Raw genomic sequence first — 22,952 nt, 5'->3', positions numbered from 1 at the left:
ATCTAAAATGACGATGAGAAAGCCAAAATCCAAATGCTTTGTAGATGAAGTTGCAACGTTTGTTCTAAAGTCTCACCATCAAAGACAATCAAGTTTTGTCAATAGACTATTGTAGAAGATGAAAGACAAGAGTTTAATTCAATGGCGAAAAGTGTTTTTGTTTCTTTCCTTTTATTACTCTTAGGACTGCTATACATTATGTTATGCAGAGGAGTGGTTTGATTTGGTGTTCAATCAAAGAAATGTAAAGAAATTTTGTCATATTATTATCAAATAATAAAGACTAAAACTATACATATAAAAAATACTTTGTTAATTGTGTTACGTATAGTATTGTTACTTATAGTATTGTTACTTATTCAAATAGTTTGTAACTAAAAGAAAACTTAATTAATATCTACTCATCAATGGCTATACTACATTTTGATGAAAATTCATACAATGTAGGTAACGTGGGTCAGTCTGTCTCGTCCTGTCGTTGGACCTTACAAGATGTGTGACGTTCCTAAGAAGGACAATAATAAATTTTTGTTATACTTTAGGATTAATAATAAAATTAGTATTTAATTTAATAAAATGGATGTTTCTCTACGATTAAAGTTTTAATACGTAAAATTATATTACTTGAAATCTTGGTAATATTTTGTGTTGTACTTATTTATTGTTATGTCAAATGTGGTGGAATTGGATCCAGGATTGTTCGACCCTAGAAAAAGTCTTTAAACGTTGTTATTTAAGTGTTATGTTATCAACGATATTGTTTTTCATTTAAATTCAATAGAAACATATATACAGTGTATCTTTTTAAATGGGATATAGTCACACCTTTTTTTAGAAAAAAAGGAAGATATTTATGTATAGACCATGTCATTGTGATACTAGAATGAGTTTGAATAAATAGAAGTTGAATAAATGATTATAACGTTTCTTTAACATCTGGACATAATTAAGAAAAATAACAGAGCAAAATAAATAACAATCATATTACCATCTTAATAGAACAACTTTAGTGATAGACTTTTAATTGAAAAAATATAAAATTTTAAACACTCAATAGATTCAAAAAGTTTAACAGGAACTCAATCAGAAATCCTCATAGATCAAGATATATTTAAAACCTAGTTAAACTTTAAAATTATTACAAAAAAGAACATGTATAGTAGAAACTACATTAATTGTAATTCACCATATGAGTCAACAAGCTTTTACAAATTTTGTAGAAAAACATTGTTAATTCTACAAAACACAAAAATATCGTCAACATATTTGGTTTCATTATTTCTTTTCGGTATATTTTAATATCATTTTTTTCAAAAGGAATTTCTTCAAAAATTTCATATCATATGAGTCTCATTTTAACATATGCAACAGAAAAAGTAGTTGCCATGGAAAAATCATCCCAACAAATTCTTCTAGAAATAAAATTTATCATGGTTGGATATTAACGGTGTCCCTTTTTTAGGCTAAAATTATATTTAGTTTCTTTAAACCTAACACTCTCCATTATATATCTCAACTTTCCCAATCTCTATCATCTTCAATTCATAAACTTCTTTCTTCGATATCATTTGAGTATCTTCTTCTATACAACATTCTCTAATTGTTCTTACTTGAATATCATTATCTAAAATGATGATTAGAAAGCCAAAATCCAAATGCTTTGTGGATGAAGTTGCACCGTTCGTTCTAAAGTCTCATCATCAAAGACGATCAAGTTTTGTCAAACTAGAGACCATTGCAGAAGATGAAAGACAAGAGTTTAACTCATTGTCGAAAAGTGTTTTTGTTTCTTTCCCTTTATTATTCTCTAGATTGTTATACATTCTATTGTGTAGAGGAGTGCTTTGATTTTCTGTTCAATCAAACAAATGCAAAGAAATTTTGCAATATTATTATGAAATAATAAAGATAAAAATTGTAAATTTAAGAAATACTTTGTTAATTTTGTTCATGATAGTATTGTTGCTTATTCAAATAGTTTGAAACTAAAAGAAAACTTAATTAATGACAAATCTACTCATCATAAGCCATACTACATTTGGGAGAAAAATCATACAATGTGGGCAACGTGGGTCAGTTTATCAGTTTTGTCGTTGGCCCTTGTAGGATGCATGACGTTCCTTATAGGGTCAATAATAAATTTATGATATAATTTAGGATTAATAATAAAATGAAAATTGGTATATAAGTTAATAAAATTGTGGTTTGTATTTGATTATACTTTTAATATGTAAAAATACATTACTTGAAATATAAGTATGTATTTAGTGATAGTGTTTGGTGCACTTCATTATGTCAAATGTGGTGGTATTGGGTGTGGGAGTGTTTGATCCTAGAAAAAGTGTTTAAACGTTGTTATTTAAGTATTATTTTTTCAATGGTATTTTTTTCCATTTAAATTCAATATATATATATATATATATATATATATATATATAGTATCTTTTAAATGGGATAGAAACACATTTTATTTTTAGAGAAGTGGGAGATATTTATGTATAAACCATGTCATTGTGTTATTGGAACAAAGTTGAATATATGCAAGTTGAATAAATAATTATCACATTTCTTTAACATGTGGAGACAATTAAAAAAATAACAAAGCAAAATAACAATCATAATACCATTTTAACAGAAAAAAATTTAAAGATAGAAGTTTGATTGAAAAATATAGACTTTTAAACTCAATATATTAAAAAAAATTTAATAGGAACTCAATTATAAATACTCATAGATCAAGAGAGATTTCAAACCTAGTTAAACTTTAAAAATATTACAAAAAATAATATGTAGAGTAGAATCAATATTTTATATGATTTACCATGAGTCAAAAAGCTTTTGCAAATTTTTACAAAACTTTTGTTCTTTCCACAAAAACACAGATATATTTAACATATTAGGTTTCAAAATTTCTGTTTGCAATATTTTAATTTCATTTTTTTTTCTAAAGCAATTTCTTTCGAGAATTTCATATCATATGAGTCTAATTTTAACATATGCAACAGAAAATGTAATTGTCATGGAAAAACCATTCCAACAAATTCTTCTAGAAATCAAATTTATCATGGTTGGATATGAACGGTGTCCTTTTCTTTGGCTAAAACTATATTTAGTTTCTTTAAACCTAACACTCTCCACTATATATCTCAAGTTTCCCAATTCTTTACCATCCTAATTCATTAACTTCTTTCTTCGATATCATTTGAACATCTTGTTCTGTATAACATTCTCTAATTGTTCTTACTTGATATTATTATCAAAAATGACGACAAGAAAGCCAAAATAATCGAAATGTTTTGTTAATGAAGTTGCACCGTTCGTTCTAAAGTCTCAACATCAAAGACGATCAAGTTTTGTCAAACTAGAGGCTATTGTAGAAGATGAAAGACAAGAGTTTAATTCATTGTCGAAAAGTATTTTTGTTTCTTTCCCTTTATTATTCTATGGAATGTTATACATTTTGTTGTGTAGAGGAGTGGTTTGATCTAGTGTTCAATCAAACAAATGTAAAGAAATTTTGCAGTGTTATAATGAAATAATATAGAATAAAAATGTAAATTTAAAAAATATTTTGTTAATTGTGTTGTGTATAGTATTCTTGCTTATTCAAATACTTTGTAACTAAAAGAAAATTTAATTAATGACAAATCTACTCATTATAAGTCATAATACATTTCAAAGAAAATTCATACAGTGCAGGCAAAGTGGACCAGTTTGTCCCGTCGTTGGCCTGAGCAGGATGCGTGACTTTCCTTAAAGGGTGAATAATAAATTTCAACTATAACTTACAGTTATTAATAAAATTGAAATTCGTATTTAAGTTAATAAAATTGATTTTTGTATTTGATTATAGTTTTAATATGTAATATTATATTACTTGAAACATGAGAATGTTCTTGGTGATGTTTTGTATTGTACTTATTTATTGTTATATGGCATTTGTGGTGGTATTGGATCTGGCAGTATTTGACCCTAGACAAAGTGTTCAAACGTTCTTATTTAAGTATTATGGGTATTATTTCCTATTTAAATTCAACAGAAATATATATATATATATATATATATATATATATATATATTAAAGTGTATATTTTTAAATAGATAGAAACACACATTTTTTTAGAGAAGTGAGAGATATTTATGTATAGATATGTCGTTATGTTATTGGAACGAATTTGAATAAATGATTATCACATTTCTTTAACATGCGAAGACAATTAAAAAAAATAACAAAGCAAAATATTACCATTTTAACAAAAGAAAATTTTCAAGATAAATATTTGATTGAAAAATATAAAAATTTAAACACTCAACATACTAAAACAAATTTAATAGGAACTTAATCAGAAATACTCATAGATCAAGAGAAATAAAACCTAGTTAAACTTTAAAATTATTATGGAAAAGAATATATAGAGTAGAAACGACATTTTATATGATTCACATGAGTCAAAAATCTTTTTCAATTTTTTTTTCAAAACTTTTGTCCATTCTAAATAACACAAAGATATCTTTAACACATTTGATTTCAATATTTCTATTTGCTATATTATAAATTCTATTTTCTTAAAAAAAAGCAATTTCTTTCAAGAATTTCATATCATATGAGTCTCATTTTAACATACGCAACAAAAAATTAGTTGTCATGGAAAAACCATTCCAACAAATTCTTCTAGAAATAAAATTTATCATGGTTGGATATGAACGATGTCCTTTATTTAGGCTAAAATCATATTTAGTTTCTTTAAACATGTCACTTTCCACTATATATCTCAAGTTTCCCAATTCTCTATCATCTTCAATTCATTAACTTCTTTCTTCGATATCATTTGAATATCTTCTTCTATATAACATTATCTAATTGTTCTTACTTGAATATCAGTATCTAAAATGATGATTAGAAAGCCAAAATCCAAATCCTTTGTGGATGAAGTTGCACCGTTCGTTCTAAAGTCTCATCATCAAAGACGATCAAGTTTTATCAAACTAGAGACCATTGCAGAAGATGAAAGACAAGAGTTTAATTCATTATCGAAAAGTATTTTTGTTTCTTTCCCTTTATTATTCTCTGGATTGTTATACATTTTGTTGTGCAGAGGAGTGCTTTGATTTGGTGTTCAATCAAATAAATGTAAAGAAATTTTTCAATATTATATGAAATAATAAAGACAAAAATTGTAAATGTAAGAAATACTTTGTTAATTGTGTTCATGATAGTATTGTTGCTTATTCAAATAATTTGTAACTAAAAGAAAAATTAATTAATGACAAATCTACTCATCATAAGCCATACTACATTTTGAAGAAAATTCATACAATGCAGGCAAAGTGGGTCAATCTGTCTCATCTTTGGTCTGTGCAGGATGTGCAACGTTCCTTAGACGGTGAATAATAAATTTCAATTATAACTTAGGATTATTAATGAAATTAAAATTTATATTTAAGTTAATAAAATTGATGTTTGTATTTAATTATAGGCCTAATATGTAAAATTATATTACTTGAAATATGAGTATGTTTTTGGTGATATTTTGTGTTGTACTTATTTATTATTATATGTCAATTGTAGTGGTATTGGTTCCGAGAGTGTTCCTAGACAAAGTGTTTAAGTGTTATTTTTTTATGGTATTGTTTTCCATTTAAATTTAATAGAATATATATATATATATATATATATATATATATATATATATATAAAGTGTATCTTTTAAAATGGGATAGAAACACACATTTTTTAGAGAAGAGAGAAGTGGGAGATATTTATGAATAAACCATATCATTCTGTTATTGTAACGAAGTTGAATAAAGGGTTATCACATTTCTTTAACATGTGGAGATAATTAAAAAAATAACAATCATATTACCATTTTAACAGAAAAAAAATTCGAGATAGAAATTTGATTAAAAAATATAAAATTTTAAACACTCAATACATTAAAAAAAAATTAAATAGGAACTCAATTATCAGTGGGGGATGTTTGTGGTAACAGGGCCGTGGCTCTCCCAAAATATTTTGTTTTTTTTTATATTCTAGGTATTTGATTATTTTTTATATTATAAATATTAGGTAATATATTATAAATTAATGATGATTAAATCAAATTTTTTATTTCTTTTATAAACATAATAATTAATGTTAATAAATAATAAAATATAAAATCAAACATAATAAATAATAAAGAATAAAAAGATTTATCAAGATATTTTTTATTATTTTTTTTCTATTATGGCTTGAGTTTCTCACACATTATTATCATCTCTCATTCTCATATATTTTCTTTTGTTTGTGAAGAGAAAAAGATCTATTTTTTTTGCCCTAATTTCTCCTTATTTTTTTATAACTGAATTTAAGTGTGGTTTGCTTATCATCGAATTTTCTTTTGGTATTTATCTCTCTCAATTTTTTATTAGATTATGATAAATTATTTTTTAGTCTTTTTTTAATAGGTATATTGATGAAGAATAAACGAATAGATTCATTTTTTTAAAAGTCATAGAAGGAAAGCTACCCATGAAGATGAAAACAGAACAAATTCAACTCTTTCAGATATTCATTTTTAGTCTTATTTCTATTTTAGTTATCGTTATACTAAATTATGTATTCATTTTTATTGTATTAGTGATAATAATTAAATGTATAAATTTTGGACGTATTATTTTGACTCCACCAACATTGTTGGTTAACATCCGCCATTGTCAATTAAAAATACTCATAGATAAAGAGAGATTTAAAACCTAGTTAAACTATAAAATCATTACAAAAAGGAATGTGTAGAGTAGAAATGACATTTCATATGGTTCACCGTATGATAGACTTTTTGCTAATTAAAAAAGGGTTAAATATGTTTTTGGTCCCTTAATTTTCAGTGAATTTTGGAATTAGTCCATTTTGAAACTTTGAACCAATTTAATCCTTCATCTTTTGAAATACGTGGATTTAGTCCTTTTAATCAAAATTTGTTAAGTTTATTTGACATTTCAAGCGCGTTTCACAATAGTATTTGACTTAACACTAAAGCAAAAATGTGTCAAACAGTATAAACAACTCAAATACAATCCTAAAATGCGTACGAAACATCAAATAAACCTACCAAAATTTGATTAAAAGGACTAAATTCACGTATTCCGAAAGATGAAGGACTAAATTGGTCCAAAGTTTCAAAATAGACTAATTCCAAAATTCATTGAAAGTTAAGGGACCAAAAACATATTTAACCCATTAAAAAAAAATGAGTCAAAATGCTTTTTCAAATTTTGTAGAAAAATTTTGTTCATTCAAACACAAAGATATCGTTAACATATTTGGTTTCAATATTTCTTTTCGCTATATTTTAAATTCATATTTTTTTCAAAAGCAATTTTTTTCAAGAATTTAATATCATATGAATCTCGTTTTCACATTTGCAACAAAAAATGTAAATGTCATGGAAAAATTATCCCAAAATATTCTTCTAGAAATAAAAATTATCATCGTTGGATATTAATGATATACCTTTTTTAGCCTAAAATTATATTTAGTTTCTTTAAACCTAAAGACGATCAAGTTTTGTCAAACCAAAGACTATTTACAAGAGTTTAATTCATTGTCAAAAAGTGTTTTTGTTTCTTTGCTTTTATTATTCTCTGGATTGTTATACATTTTGTTGTGCAGAAGAGTGGTTTGATTTGGTGTTCAATCAAACAACAATCAAACAAATGTAAAGAAATTTTGCAGTATTATTATGAAATAATAAAGACTAAAATTGTAAATTTAAAAATTGCTTTGTTAATTGTGTTACATATAGTATTGTTGTTTAATCAAATAGTTTGAAACTAAAAGAAAACTTAATTAATGACAAACCTACTCATCATAAGTCTTACTACATTTTGAAGAAAAATCATACAATGCGGGCAACGTGGGGTCAATTAGTCAGTTCTGTCGTTGGCCCGTGTAACGTTCCTTATAAGGTCAATAATAAACTTCTGTTATAATTTATGATTAATAATAATAAAAATTTGTATGTAAGCTAATAAAATTGATTTTTGTATTAGGTTATAGTTTTAATATGTAAAAATATATTACTTGAAATATGAGTATGTTCTTGGTGATATTTTGTGTTGTACTTATTTATTGTTATATGTCAGTTGTGGAGTTGTGGTGGCATTGGTTTTGGGAGTGTTTGATTTTAGTCAAAGTGTTTAAATTCATTAGAAATATATAAAGTGTATCTTTTTTAAAATGGAATAATCACTCATTTAAAAAAATTGGGAGATATATATATAAACCATGTGTTATTCGCCCAAAGGTCAATAAATGCAAGTCAAATAGATGATTATCACATTTCTTTAACATGTGGAAAATATTAAAAGAAATATAGGAGAATAAATTAGCAATCATATTACCATCTTAACATAAAAAATTTAAAGATAGAAATTTGATTGAAAATTATAAAATTTTAAACACTCAATAGATCGAAAAAATTTAATAAGAACTCAATTGGAATTACTCATAGATAAAGAGAGATCTAAGACCTAATTAAACTTTAAAATTATTACAAAAAAAGAATTCGTAGAGTAGAAACAACTTTTGTTGTAATTCACCATATGAGGCAACAAAAATTTTCAAATTTTGTAGAAAAACTTTGTTCATTCTGCAAAACACAAACATATCGTTAACATATTTGGTTTCAATATTTCTTTTCACTATATTTTAATTTCATTTTTTTCAAAAGAAATTTCTTTCAAAAATTTCATATCATATTATTCTCATTTTTTACATATGCAACATAAAAGGTAGGTGTCATGGAAAAACTATTCTAACAAATTCTTCTAGAAATAAAATTTATCATGGTTCAATATTAACGGTGTCCCTATTTTAGTCTAAAATTATATTTAGTTTCTTTATACCTATCACTCTCCACTACATATCTCAAGTTTACAAATTATGTATCATCTTCAATTGATTAACTTCTTTCTTCGATATCATTTTAATATCTTTTTCTATATAACATTCTTTCAGTGTTCTTACTTCTATATGCCAAAAAGCATTTTTGGTTCTTTCCCTTTATTATTCTCTAGACTGTTATACATTCTATTGTGTAAAGGAGTGGTATGATTTGGTGTTCAATCAAACAATTGTTAAGAAATTTTGCAGAATTATATTGGAAAAATAAAGTCCAAAATTGTAAATTTAAAAAATACTTTGTTAATTGTGTTACATACTCTTGCTTATTCAAATAGTTTGTAACTGAAAGAAAACTTAATTAATGAGAAATGTACTCATCATAAGCCATAGTACATTTTGAAGAAATTCATACAATGCGGATGGGTTAGTCTATGAGTTTTGTTGTTGACCCTTGCAGGATGCGCGGCGTTCCTTTTAGGGTGAATAATAAATTTATGTTATAATGTAAGATTAATTATAAAATAAAAATTGGTGTTTAATTTAATAAATTGATGTTTGTATTTGATTATAGTTTTAATATGTAAAAATATATAAATTATATGTGGATATTTTTTTAGTAATATTTTGTGTTACACTTATTTATTTTTATATGTCAAATATGGTGGGATTAGGTATGGGAGTGTTCGACCATAAACAAAGTGTTTAAACGTTATTATTTAAGTGTCATGTTTTCAATGGTATTGTTTATCATTTAAATTCAATAGAAATATATATAAAATGAGTCTTGTTAAGTGGAATAAAGTCAACCATTTTTTTAGAAAAATGGAATATATTTATATATATATATATATATATATATATATATATATATATATATAAAAGCCTTGTCGTTGTGTTATTGGACCAAAGTTGAATAAATGCAAGTCGAATAAATGATTCTTTAAGATGTGGAGACAATTTAAAAAATAACAGAACAACTAATAATCATATTACCATCTTAATAGAAAAAATTTAACGATAGAAATTTGATTAAAAATTTTAAAATTTTAAAGATTGAACAAATTTAATAGGAACTCATGTTAAGAATTTAAGTTTGAGTCTAAGTCCCACATTGGTTAGAAATGAGAAAGTAGAGTACTATATAAGAATAAAGACCCATAAACCCATTGTCTTAAGATTTTGGGTTGAGAGTGGTGTCAATACCTTATGTGGTTGGACTTAGGTCTCAAATAGAAATACTCATAGATCAACATAGATTTAAAACCTAGTTAGACTTTAAAACTATTACAAAAAATAATATGCAGAGTAGAAAAGCCCTTTGTTGTGATTCACCACCACATGGGTCAACAAGCTTTTACAAATTTTGTAGAAAAACATTGTTCATTCTACAAAACACAAAGATATTGTTAACATATCTTGTTTCATTAATTTTTACATTATAATTTTATTTAATTTTTTTCAAAAGGAATTTCTTTCAAGAATTTCATATCACGTGAGTTTGATTTTGACATATGCAACAAAAAAATTGAAGGTGTAATGGAAAAACAATCCCAATAAATTCTTCTAGAAATAAAACTTATCATGGTTGTATTTTAATGGTGTCCCTATTTTAGTCTAAAATTATAATTAGATTCTTTAAACATAACCCTCTCCACTATATATCTCAAGTTTCCCATTTTTCTACCATCTTCATTTTTTTAACTTCTTTCTTCCATATCATTTGAATACCTTCATCTATATAACATTATCTAATTGTTCTTATTTGAATATCATTATCTAAAATGATGATGAGTATGCGAATATCCAAATGCTTTGTGGATGAAGTTGAACCGTTCATTCTAAAGTCTCATCATCAAACACGACCAAGTTTTATCAAATTAGAGACCATTATAGAATATGAAAGACAAGAGCCTAATTCATTTTCGAAAAATATTTTTGTTTCTTTCCCCTTTATTATTCTCTGGAATGTTATACATTATGTTGTTCAAAAGAGTGGTTTGAGTTGGTGTTCAATGAAACAAATGTAAAGAAATTTTGTAGTATTATTATGAAATAATAAAGACTATTGTAAATTTAAAAAATACTTTGTTAATTATGTTACGTATAATATTGTTGTTTATTCATGTTCCTGCAGAGAACAAATAAGATGAGTTAGGCACGAGTGTCACCTTACCATGTAGTCCGCTATCTCTTCAATTGGTCTCTTCCCGGTTGGTACATGTCAGCTTGAACCCAGGAGGGGTTACCTGCAGAAGAGTCTACGAAGCTCAAGTAAGTCAAAGCTCTCAGAGAGTCAAACTAGTGATTAATGAATGCGTACCTTTAATTATTGGGGTTCACGTGTATTTATAGAGCATTAATGATGTCTGATTACCTCATGGGTCGGGCCTTAACTTGGGCTTTGGCTTGGGCCATGAGTGGGCTTGGGTCCTAACCCAGGCCCTTAGGACCTATTGAATGCGGGGGCTTCTATTTTCACTAAGTTTATTGGAGTTGTCGGCCTGGGCTCTAATCTTATCGGGTCTGCTGGAGTAGCCGGCTTGGACCGATTACTTACCTTGACGACTTACATTGGTTATATGAGGTGTAGGTTATTCTTCTAGATATATAGGTTGAAACCGGTACAAGTTAGTCTAACTCAGCCTAGGCTGAATACTTGGCTGCCTTGATATATGCATTGTTTGCTTATTTGGTTGAGTTTGGCTAGGTGTGTGTGTGTGTTTATTTTATTAGCTCACCCTATCTGCTTGTGTTTGGCGACGATCGTGTTCGTTGTACCCGGGAGCAAATGATGTTGCAGGTGGATCTCGTGAGGCTTAGCAGTGGAGTGGGGAAAAAAATCATGGGAACAATTTATAGGGTTTTATCATTTATGGTTTTAAAATAAAGTTGTAAAATTATTATAAGACGGTCTTGGTATTTTATTGACTTTTGAGAAGATTGGAACTTAGAGTTATCTTTATTATGAAATAAATTCATTGAAATTTACCGCATTTTTGGGAAATGGATTTAAATGTGATTTTATTTTCTTATTTTATTTTATATTACTTAAACTTGTAATATCCGGTTGGGATGTTACACCATCGTTGGCCATGCAGGATGTGCGATGTTCCTGGGAGGATCTGTAATAAATTTCTATTATAATTTAGGATAAATTACAAAATTAAAATTATTATGTAAAATTGATGTTTGTATTTGATTATAGTTTTAATATGTAAAATTGTATTACTTGAAATATGAATATTTTTTAGTGATATTTTGTGTTGTACTTATTTATTGTTATATATCAAATGTGGTGATATTTGGTCCGGAAGTGTTCGATGTTGGACAATGTATTTAAATGTTGTTATTTAAGTTTTATGTTTTCAATCGTATTGTGTCCCATTTAATTTCAATAGAAAAATATATGCAAATTGAATAAATAGTTATTACATTTCTTTAACATGCAGAGACAATTAAAAAAAAATAACAAGACAAAATAACAATCATATTACAACGTTAAAGAAAAAAAATCAACTACAGAAATTTGATTGAAAATAAAAAAATTTTAAGCACTCAATGGACTAAAAAAATTTAATTTGAACTCAATCAGAAATACTATTAGATAAAAGAGACATTTAAAACCTTGTTAAACTTTAAAATTATTATAAAAAAGAATGTGTAGATTACAAATGACATTTGATATGATTCACCATATGAGCCCACAAGCTTTTTCAAATTTTGTAGAAAAACTTTCTTGATTCTGCAAATATAACATATTTGCTTTCAGTATTTATTTTCACAATATTTTAATTTTATTTTTTTTCAAATGGAATGTCTTCCTAGAATTTCATATCATATGAGTCTTATTTTGACATATGCAACAGAAAATGTAGGTGTCATGAAAAAACTATCTTAACAAATTCTTCTAGTAATAAAATTTATCATGGTTGGATTTTAACGGTGTCCCTTTTTTAGTCTAAAATTATATTTAGATTCATTTCACCTAACACCATCCACTGTATATCTCAAGTTTCCCAATTCTTTACTATCTTCAATTCATTAACTTCTTTCTTCAATATCATTTGAATACCTTCTTCTATATAACATTCTCTAATTGTTCTTACTTGAATATCATTATATCCAAAATGATGATGAGAATGCCAAAATCCAAATGCTATGCGGATGAAGTTGCACCGTGCGTTCTAAAGTCTTATTATGAAAGACGATCAAGTTTTGTCAAACTAGAGACCATTATAGAAGATGAAAGACAAGACTTTAATTCATTGTTGAAAACTGCTTTTGTTTCTCTTCCTTTATTATTCTCTGGACTATTATATATCTTCTTATGTAGAGGAGTGGTTTGATTTGTTGTTCAATGAAACAAATGTAAAGAATTTTTGTAGCATTATTGTGAAATATTAAAGACTAAAGTTATAAATTTTAAAAAATACTTTGTTTATTGTTGTTCAAATAATATGTAACTAAAAGAAAACTTAATTAATGACAAACCTACTCATCATAAACTATACTACATTTTGAAGAATAATTCATACAATGCGAACAATGTAGGTTAGTCCATCATGTCCCGTCGTTGGCCCGTGCAGGATGTGCGGCGTTCCTGGGAGGGTCTGTAATAAATTTCTATTATAATTTAGGATTAATAAGAAAATTAAAACTAGTATTTAAGTTAATAAAATTGATGTTTGTATTTGATTAAAGTTTTAATATGTAAAATTATATTACTTGAAATATGAGTATGTTTTTAGTGATATTTTTGTGTTGTACTTATTTATTGTTATGTGTCAAATGTTGTGGTATTTGGTTCGAGATTGTTCAACCTAAACAATGTGTTTAAACCTTGTTATTTAAGGCATTACCATTTATAATGAATTAAGTTATATGACGTAACATTTGACTAGCTTCTTACGATTAGAGATGACAAATAAACTCGTCCCCGTGGGTATTGTCCGAATCCGTCCCCGTTTTGACGGGGAATCTCCACATTGACCGGGTATGGGTATGGGTATGAGGAATCCCCAATATTTTCAATTGGGTATGGGGATGGGGATGAATATATCCCCACCATAATACCTGTCCCCGCCATATCTCCATCCTCATTTAAATTATTAAAATATTCACAATTAATTAAGTAACCCTATATATATATATATATATATATATATATATATATATATATATATATATATATTCTTTCTATTTTTTATTTCTTCAAAATATTTGGTTTATCATGAAACTCATTCGCATCTCCAATATATTTTTTATCTTATCATAACCTTTGTGTAGTTATCTTAAAATGATGTATGTCAATTAAAAAAATTTTATGTCTAACATTTGAATATTTTTATTATTTTTTAATATTTTTATTTATTGTATATTTTAAAATGATGTATGTCAATTAAAAAAATTATATCTAACATTTGAATATTTTTATTATTTTTTAATATTTTTATTTATTGTATATTTTCCTTTCACATGAAAATGTTTAATACTCTCAATTTAAGTGTTTAATAGCATAAACATTTCATTTACTAGGTAATATAAAAAAAAATTACTTATTATTATTAATTTTTGTTTCATTTGAAGAATTTTTTTATTTCGCTAAAACAATTTTTGTTATTTCTCAACCATTGAGTATGTATGTTGATATTTGAAAAGTTTTCTTAGATATTTAAGATATTTTTCGTCTTATCATAACCTTAATTATACATTTGTTTTTCTTTGTGCAATTCCTTCCAATAGTCTCCAAATTGTTTATAAGACACACATTTGTTAATATTTTAATATTTTTATTTTTGTTTATTTTCATCATGTAGAATACTATTTCGATAAATTTTATCTAATTATTTTTTATTTTCTAACTCATTACAATCATACTTTAATTTTTCACTATAATTGTATAAATAATTTTTATTTACTACAATATAAAAATTTAATGTAATTGCCATGAATATTTTTTTTTATCACCATCCAACATATATTGGAGTTTAAAAGATACAAGATCTATGATAAAATTTTATTATGTTTATTATTTGTTCTTTGCGTCATTTTTTTATCAACCATTGAGTATATATGTTGATATTTGAAAAGTTTTCTTAAATCTCTAAGATATTTTTCATCTTATCATACCCTTAATTATATATTTGTTTTCCTTTGTGTGATTCCTTCTAATAGTCTCCAAATTGTTTATAAGACACACATTTGTTAATTTTTTAATATTTTTATTTTTTGTTTATTTTCATCATGTAGAATACTATTTCGATAAATTTTATCTAATTATTATTTTTTAACTCATTACAATCATACTTTAATTTTTTCACTATAATTGTATAAATAATTTTTATTTACTACAATGTAAAAATTTAATGTAATTGCCATGAATATTTTTTTACCACCATCCAACATATATTGTGGTTCAAAAAATACAAGATCTATGTTAAAATTTCATTATTATGTTTATTATTTGTTCTTTGCGTCATTTTGATCAAGTGATATATTATAACTTTTATTAGTGTATAAAAAATATATTCATTATAATTTAAAATATTTAAGTAAACAAACATTTAAAATATATTTTAATTTAAATATTTTTTTTATATTTTTTTAAAAATATTTTTTTCCTTTTATATTTTTTTAAAATTATTTTTGAAATTTATCAACTAGGTTTCATTAATGTTTGCAAATTTAATAGATGTTTTGGTTCTTATTAAATTTTATTTAGTATTCTAATCTAAAATGTAAACAATTATAATTTATTTCAAAGTATTTGATATCGAATAAACAACCATACTTCTAATATTGAATATTTGATAATATTATGTTTCCTTTGCCGTAATTTTTTATTATCTTATAAAAATTAATTAAAATTAATATTAAAGTAGTAAGAAAACGGGTACGAAGATGCGTACGAGATTATACCTGTTATCCGGTGGGGATGGGGATGAGATAAAAATTTGATACCCGTTGGATTTGGGTATGGGGATGAGGATGAATTTTTTTTACGAAAATGAGTATGAGATAGTGAAATCTGTCCCGCCCCGCCTCGTTGTCATTCCTACTTACGACGACTGATTCACTTTATTTTGACTAATCTTATATTTGATCAGCAAAAGACATGTTGGTCTGGTCTGATTCGCATAAAAAATACAGGTTAAGTTCTATTATGTAACATTTGTCCCACATAAAGAATTATTTGATTTTGTACTTTTCTTCCTCATGTAAAATACCAAGATTTTAATAAACTTACTTTTATTTTAGTAAATTAGGAGAAATAATAAATTATATAAATCTATTACTTAAAATAAGTACTATTCACAAATTTATTTAGTTAACAGAAAAATTAAATGATAAAAGTTCAATTAAAAAATCTATTTTTTTTAAGTGTTTAATGTATACAAAATTATAGTGAAAATATTCAAATTTAGAATAGATTTAAAATTTAATCAAACTTTATTAATTGATTAAAGGCTTAAATAGTAGTTTGGTCCTAGTTTTCGTTCGATTTTTTCAATGTGGTCCTATTTTTAGTTTTTTTTTTTCAATTTGGTCCTAATATTGGTAAATTTTTTCAATTTGATCCTTTTCGCTAACATGGTTAAAATAGTTAACGGATGTGAACAGTAATCGCCACGTGTCATTTTGTAATTTTTTAAAATTTTAAAATTTTTTTATAAATTTTTTTAAAATTTTTAAAATTTTTAATTTTTTTTATTTAAAAAAAATGTACAAATGCAAGGTCATATCATGCCACGTGTCATTTTTGTGATTATTTATTTATTTTAATTTAATTTTTTTAATTTAAAAAAAAAATTCATGTGTCAAGCTAATATCATGTCACGTGTCAAAGTCAGTTTTTTATATTCAATTTGGTCCCAATATTCGTTAATTGTTTTCAATTTGGTCCTAATTCTTTTTTTTTTTAATTTAACATTTTTGTTCCTCTCCAAATTGAGACAAAATTTAATTTGTATATATTAAAATGCATATTTTTGTTAAATATTTTTAATTTAGAATTAGAGTTAGTTTAAAATTAAAACGAAAAAAAAAACAATAACACCATTAGTTTAAAATTTTAAGAGGTTAAAAATATTTAATTTTAAACCAATTCTAATTTTAAATTAAAAATATTTAATAAAAATATGTATTTTAATAAGAATATCCATATAACATTTATATACAAATTATATTTTGTCTTTGGAGAAGAACAAAAATACTAAATTGAAAAAAAAACTAGGACCAAATTGAAAACAAATAACGAATATTTGGACCAAATTGAATATAAAAATCTGATTTTGACACGTGACATGATATTAGCTTGACACGTGAATTTTTTTTAATTAAAAAAAAAATTAAAGAAAAAATTTAAAATTTAAAAAATAAAAAATCACAAAAATGACACATGACATGATATGAGCTTGAAACGTGTACTTTTTTTTTAAATAAAAAAATTAAAAAAAAATTAAAAAAAAATCAAAAAAATCAAAAAATCACAAAATGACACGTGACATTTATTGTTCACATCCGTTAACTATTTTAACGGTGTTAGCGAAAAGGACCAAATTGAAAAAAAATTTACCAATATTAGGACCAAATTGAAAAAAAAAACAAAAGTATGACCTATTAAAAAAACCGAACGAAAACTAGGACCAAACTATTATTTAACCCTTGATTAAAAGAATCTAAATAATTATAATACTAAACCATATAGTCGCGCTAAGATTAAACAAAAATTCTAATATTCTTGTAATGCAGTAAAGATTCAACTTAGATGTCAATCCAAATAGCAAATTGAATATATTGAAGATTGATTTCTCAACAAAATAAGAATTAGGGTTCTAATGTATAAACACAGAAAATACAAAATCTAAAAGCAAGAGCTAAAAACCGAAAACTAACTACTGAATTTAAGTTGTGAAATTTGAAAAAAGTAGTAAAAACAATAAAAAATATGCAAACATTGTGAAGCTTAATTTATAGACGCAAGAAGAATATTTGATAGAGGATAAATATTTTATTTTAATTTATCTTTTATAAATATTTATATTTATATATATTTGATTAACTCTAGATTGTACTTTTGTATCGATATAAACTTTGTACGAATTCTGCGATGAATCTATAACAATATATAAAGAGGATTTACTTTTTTATGTCCACATTTCATAATATCAATTCTACCCTTTACAATATAATTATTTATTAAATTTTTTAAAATTAATGGTTATTTTTACCTATTTCTATAAAACTATTTATCTTTTTTAATAAATATAAATTTATTTTCTATAAATTTATCATCAACAATTAATTTCTCTATTCATTTCACTTTATTTTTAATAAATATAAATTTATTTTATATATTAATTTAATAACATTACACTATTATCACCTATTGATATACTATCATCTCATATTTAAAAAATTGCGTACACACATGTGCTACGCTAGTAGCATTAATAACAATAAATATAATAACAATATCAACTGTAAGATCCACTTTTATTGAGTGCCCTAATGTTAAGGGCTGCCACATTGTTAGGCCTAAAGGGTTGGCCCATAGGGTGCCAAGGCCCCTAAAGCAGCCAAGGTCCCTCAATTGCAAGTCATTCTGAAAAATCAATGCCCTACCTCACCCATTTTCTCTCCACAAAACTTCTGCTAGGGTTTGGAGATCTACCCAAGTTCAAGTGAGCTCAACCTCCGTCTCCCGTTCACGTAAGTTAGTTCTCGAACCTAGCCTTTCTAAGTTATTTTCGTGGTTTATGTCGGGACTCACTGTGTGAATCCAATCTCCTTTGTCGTGCCACTATCTCAGTTCATAGATTTGTCCTTGGAGCTATTGGTTTCGTTGGCTTAAGAGTCGAAGTCCAATATTAGCCCTTTTTCAGGTAAGGGAAGCTAGGTTCTTTTTCGTGTTTTTGAAATATGTGATTTGTTTTCGTTTCTGTTTTATGCTTAAATGATTGGAAAACGTTAGTTTTGGTATATTTCTGAGTTAGGAGTTCCAATATTCATGAAACTGTGATGTTTGATGTCTTTTCTCGTATTCTGATGCGTCGCACAGTCGCTGGGCGAGTTCCTTGGCTCGTTGGGCGACGGTGTATTTTTATGATATGCGCAGTTTTAGTAAAATTGACTTTCCCGATTCATTAATCGTTGGATTGAGCTCAAATTTTGACCTGTGGTTCATAACATGCTATTTTATGGTTTGACCGGTCGGATCATCGATTAGATGTGTGTAACTCGAGAAATGTGTCACGCAATACTGCAATGATTTTGGTTTCGTGATAATAAATTTTCTTGGGAATTTTGGTGTAAGAATTATGGTTGTAGGTTGTGCTTGATTGTATGGAATTGCAAGTACTTAAACATTGACACTCATTTATTTGGGATGAATATTATTTTGTGATATATGTATTTTTTGGTATGCATTTATAAAGTATGAGATGAATGAATCTGCATGAGTGATGTGATTCATGGATTGTGAATGATGAACTTGGATAAATCTTGGCATGCGATTTCAATGAAATGGTTGGTTATATATGTGGTCATGAATTCGGTATGAACAATAATGTTACATTGATAGCATGGTATTGGTATGAGGTGAAGTTCTATATCCCCGAATTGGGAAGAATGGGATGGTATGAAATCAAGATGGAATATGAATGAGGATGGGTTACAAAGGATGGCGTGAGGTGTTAAATGCATGATCAATATTATTTGTTTGTTTGGAATGTGATTGGTATGTTGTCAGTACGTAAATCCACGAGTCTCTAGGTGAGACTTCCTGGTCGTGCTTCAGTGATCGGGACGTAATTCCATGACCCCTATTAGTGGGTGTCCATGGTGGTGCCCCATCTATATAACTTGGTAAGGATTCAAGGTAAGGATTGCATCTTGACACTCTAAGGAGTCAGTTAGTCTCACTTAGAGCAGACTGACTCTTGTGGTGAGAGTAGCAGGAGGCCTGAAACTCATCAAGGGCTAACCTTGTGTGTGAGGGAATTGATTCATTGTAACACTTGTAACACATAGCTCGGGGGTGAGCAGAGGTATCCACCACAAGTGCAAGCATCTGTTGAATCCGACCAGGTTATATGTATCCGGATGAGTCGAGTCGAGTCTTACTGTATTGATTTGAATGTCATAACATGCTTGGATGATCTGTGTATATTGGACTGTGAAAGTATATCTAATTGCATGATGAAATCTTTTTGGCTCTAGCTTACCCTTTGCTTGTTTGATTGCCTTGTATGTTGTTCTTCTACCTTTGCGATGATCATCAATTTATTGATGGGAGCAGATGCGAGAGGTACTCGTGGTCAATAAGGGAGAGATGATTCCGCTGCATAGTCTACTTGTGATGGACTTCACGTTTTATTTGGGTTTTTCTTTAGGGCTAAGGCCCGTGTATTGTATTATCCCTGAGACTTTATTTCGAATACTGGCTATCTCTTACTCCTTTTGGGTTGTAGGCATTGTAGTGAGCTATAGTATTTTCTTTTAAGTACCTTGGATAACGGTAAGGAGTGACCTTATACTCCGCAACTATGCTCTTTATATTATCTGGTGTAATATTTCATTTAATTATGTTATTATTTAAATGAGATGTTACATCAACAAAGTTAATAGTAATATTATTATTAAATGTAACGATATTATTAATATTAATTATGCTATTAATTAAAATAATACTACTAATAATCATAATAAAAAATAATAATGCTAATAAATAAATAAAATATTAATAATAATCGTAACAAAAATAGTAAATGTAATAATAAGAAGTATAATAATAATAAATATAATAATACTATTATTATAATAAGAAGTAATACAATAATACTATTATTATAATAAGAACAGTACTAATGATAATGATGATAATAATAAATATAATAATACTATTATTAATTAAAATAATAATAGTTAAAAGTTAAGCCTACTTTGATTTTTAATGAAGAACATAAAGATCACAAAAAACTCAATCCATTTTTGGGCTTGTTTTGAATATGGTCATGATCTCTTTAATTATTTATTAATTTATGGTGTAGTGTCCGGTAACATCTATAATAATGTATGATGTTAATTCTTACTTTGCATCTTTCTTCTCATATACAAATACCGGAGATTGTCTTAATAGATATTTTTTTCTATTTTAGATATTTATAATTTCATAAGAGAATAAAAGGTAAATAATTCAAGCACATTCTTCATTAATCACTTTTCAAGTTTTAATAACTTATTACTCTCTTTCGCATTTAAGTGACATAGAATTCATTTAAGTGACTAACATTTTTGTAACAAATTTTCCCATCATAATTAACGATAACACATAATGTTTTTCTTTTGGATTATGTTCGTTAGAGAAAAAAAAAAGATTTATAACAATATGTACGATGTTACAATTTCGATGATGTCATATTTTTTATCATGAAATTCCTCTCCAAACTTTAGGTGGCGATATTTTCAAGTACTATGTGATGAATGATCTTTTGTCAAAAAATAAAAAATTCTTTAACGTCTAAGCAATTTCTATACCATAAAATCAAGACAATCATTTCAAAATGTAAGAATATATATGTTAAATATCAACCTCAATGAGTAAATATTTATAAAAATTATATCTTAATCACATTATTTTAATATATTCTGAATCATATATATATATATATATATATATATATATATATAATTGAAATTTTTATTGGCTTTGCACCAAATTATGAAAACATTTAATTAATCTTCTTTTATGTGGAGAGTCAGCTGAGTATCGAAGAAGATAATCACACTTTCTTTCATCAAAATGTCATTTCAGATTATTCATATCTTTTTTTAATGGCAAACATCGTTTCAACCTAGGTATTATAAGCAAGTACTACATCACCTTAGTAGGTGGACCATCTACGTCTTCCAAACCACTATTTCCATCAATTTTTATTTTTAAACGGTGATAAACCACATGTTGGATACGCCTTCAGTGACGCAAACTCTTTTCTATAAGTATCTCCTTCAACAACTCCAACAATTTTGTGAAAACTTTTATCGGTCCATCAATTTCTTGCTTTTAAACTGAACAATTTCAAAGTTGCTAACAGTTGTGTAAATTTAACACATCTTGCGAATAACTCTTCCTCTAAATCACAATTAAGAGAATCATATAAATGATCTCTTCCAATTTTGTTTTCGCCAACATCACGTATCATGTCCTATAAATGACCACTCATCCATTTGTCTTCATAATTTGTTCCTAGTGACATCGTAGACTAGTGTAATACTTCTCCATGCCAATTCCAAACTGTAAAACTCCTCACTATACCAAAGATTAATAGATGATTACACATTATGCCTAAGTCTTAACGTATTTGATTAAGACAATGAATACAAAGACAAAAATATATCTCATTCACATAAATTGTATGTTCTTGAGCATATATTGTGTTCACAAAGATTCATCCAACTTTGATCGATATTTGTAACAAACTCCATCAGTCTCAAAATTTTAACTCTACCCATTAATATATATATATATATATATATATATATATATATATATTTCTTTCTTCTTCTTCATAATTTGCTAACATGTATACGAAGAAGTTTAACATAAAAATTTTGATAAAATTTTGGAAACATTTTGCATTGGTCTCTGAAGTACACCAAATGAAAGTGACTACTCATGACCATAATCAAGTATTCGGAGAACAACACAAAATGGTATGAATCGAAATATTATCAAATTTATGTATAAACTTCAATGTACACATTTTAGCTAATTATGAAAAATAATTTTTTCAAACTATCTTATCGGACAATTTAAAATTTAATACAAATGATTAAAGTTTAATCATTTGTATTTAATCTCAAACGAAAACTAATATTTGTTTAATGTTTAGCTATAATGCACTTAATTTATAAATTCTTCCAACATATATGATAATGAACTACAAGTTTATTTTAGGATTCACAACCTTATCATAGGTGTCAGGATGGCCGAGTGGTCTAAGGTGCCAGACTCAAGTTCTGGTTTTCGAAAGAGGGTGTGGGTTCAAATCCCACTTTTGACATTTTT

At 26.4% G+C, this 22,952-nt stretch overlaps 1 non-coding gene across 1 annotated transcript; it reads left to right on the top strand.

Moving 5' to 3' along the window:
• The first annotated feature begins 22,863 nt into the window (after positions 1 to 22,863).
• TRNAL-CAA (transfer RNA leucine (anticodon CAA)) lies at positions 22,864 to 22,947 on the top strand. The gene has a single exon. It is a non-coding gene; the product is annotated as a tRNA-Leu (tRNA).
• Positions 22,948 to 22,952: the final 5 nt, after the last annotated feature.

The sequence above is a fragment of the Vigna unguiculata genome, chromosome 11 (assembly GCF_037176805.1).
Source record: "Vigna unguiculata cultivar grain cowpea cultivar isolate G323 ecotype 2 chromosome 11, ASM3717680v1, whole genome shotgun sequence".
In the NCBI taxonomy this organism is placed as follows: Eukaryota; Viridiplantae; Streptophyta; class Magnoliopsida; order Fabales; family Fabaceae; genus Vigna; species Vigna unguiculata.
The sequence above is the reverse complement of the archived record's forward strand: the minus strand, read 5'-3'. Positions and strand labels throughout refer to the sequence as shown.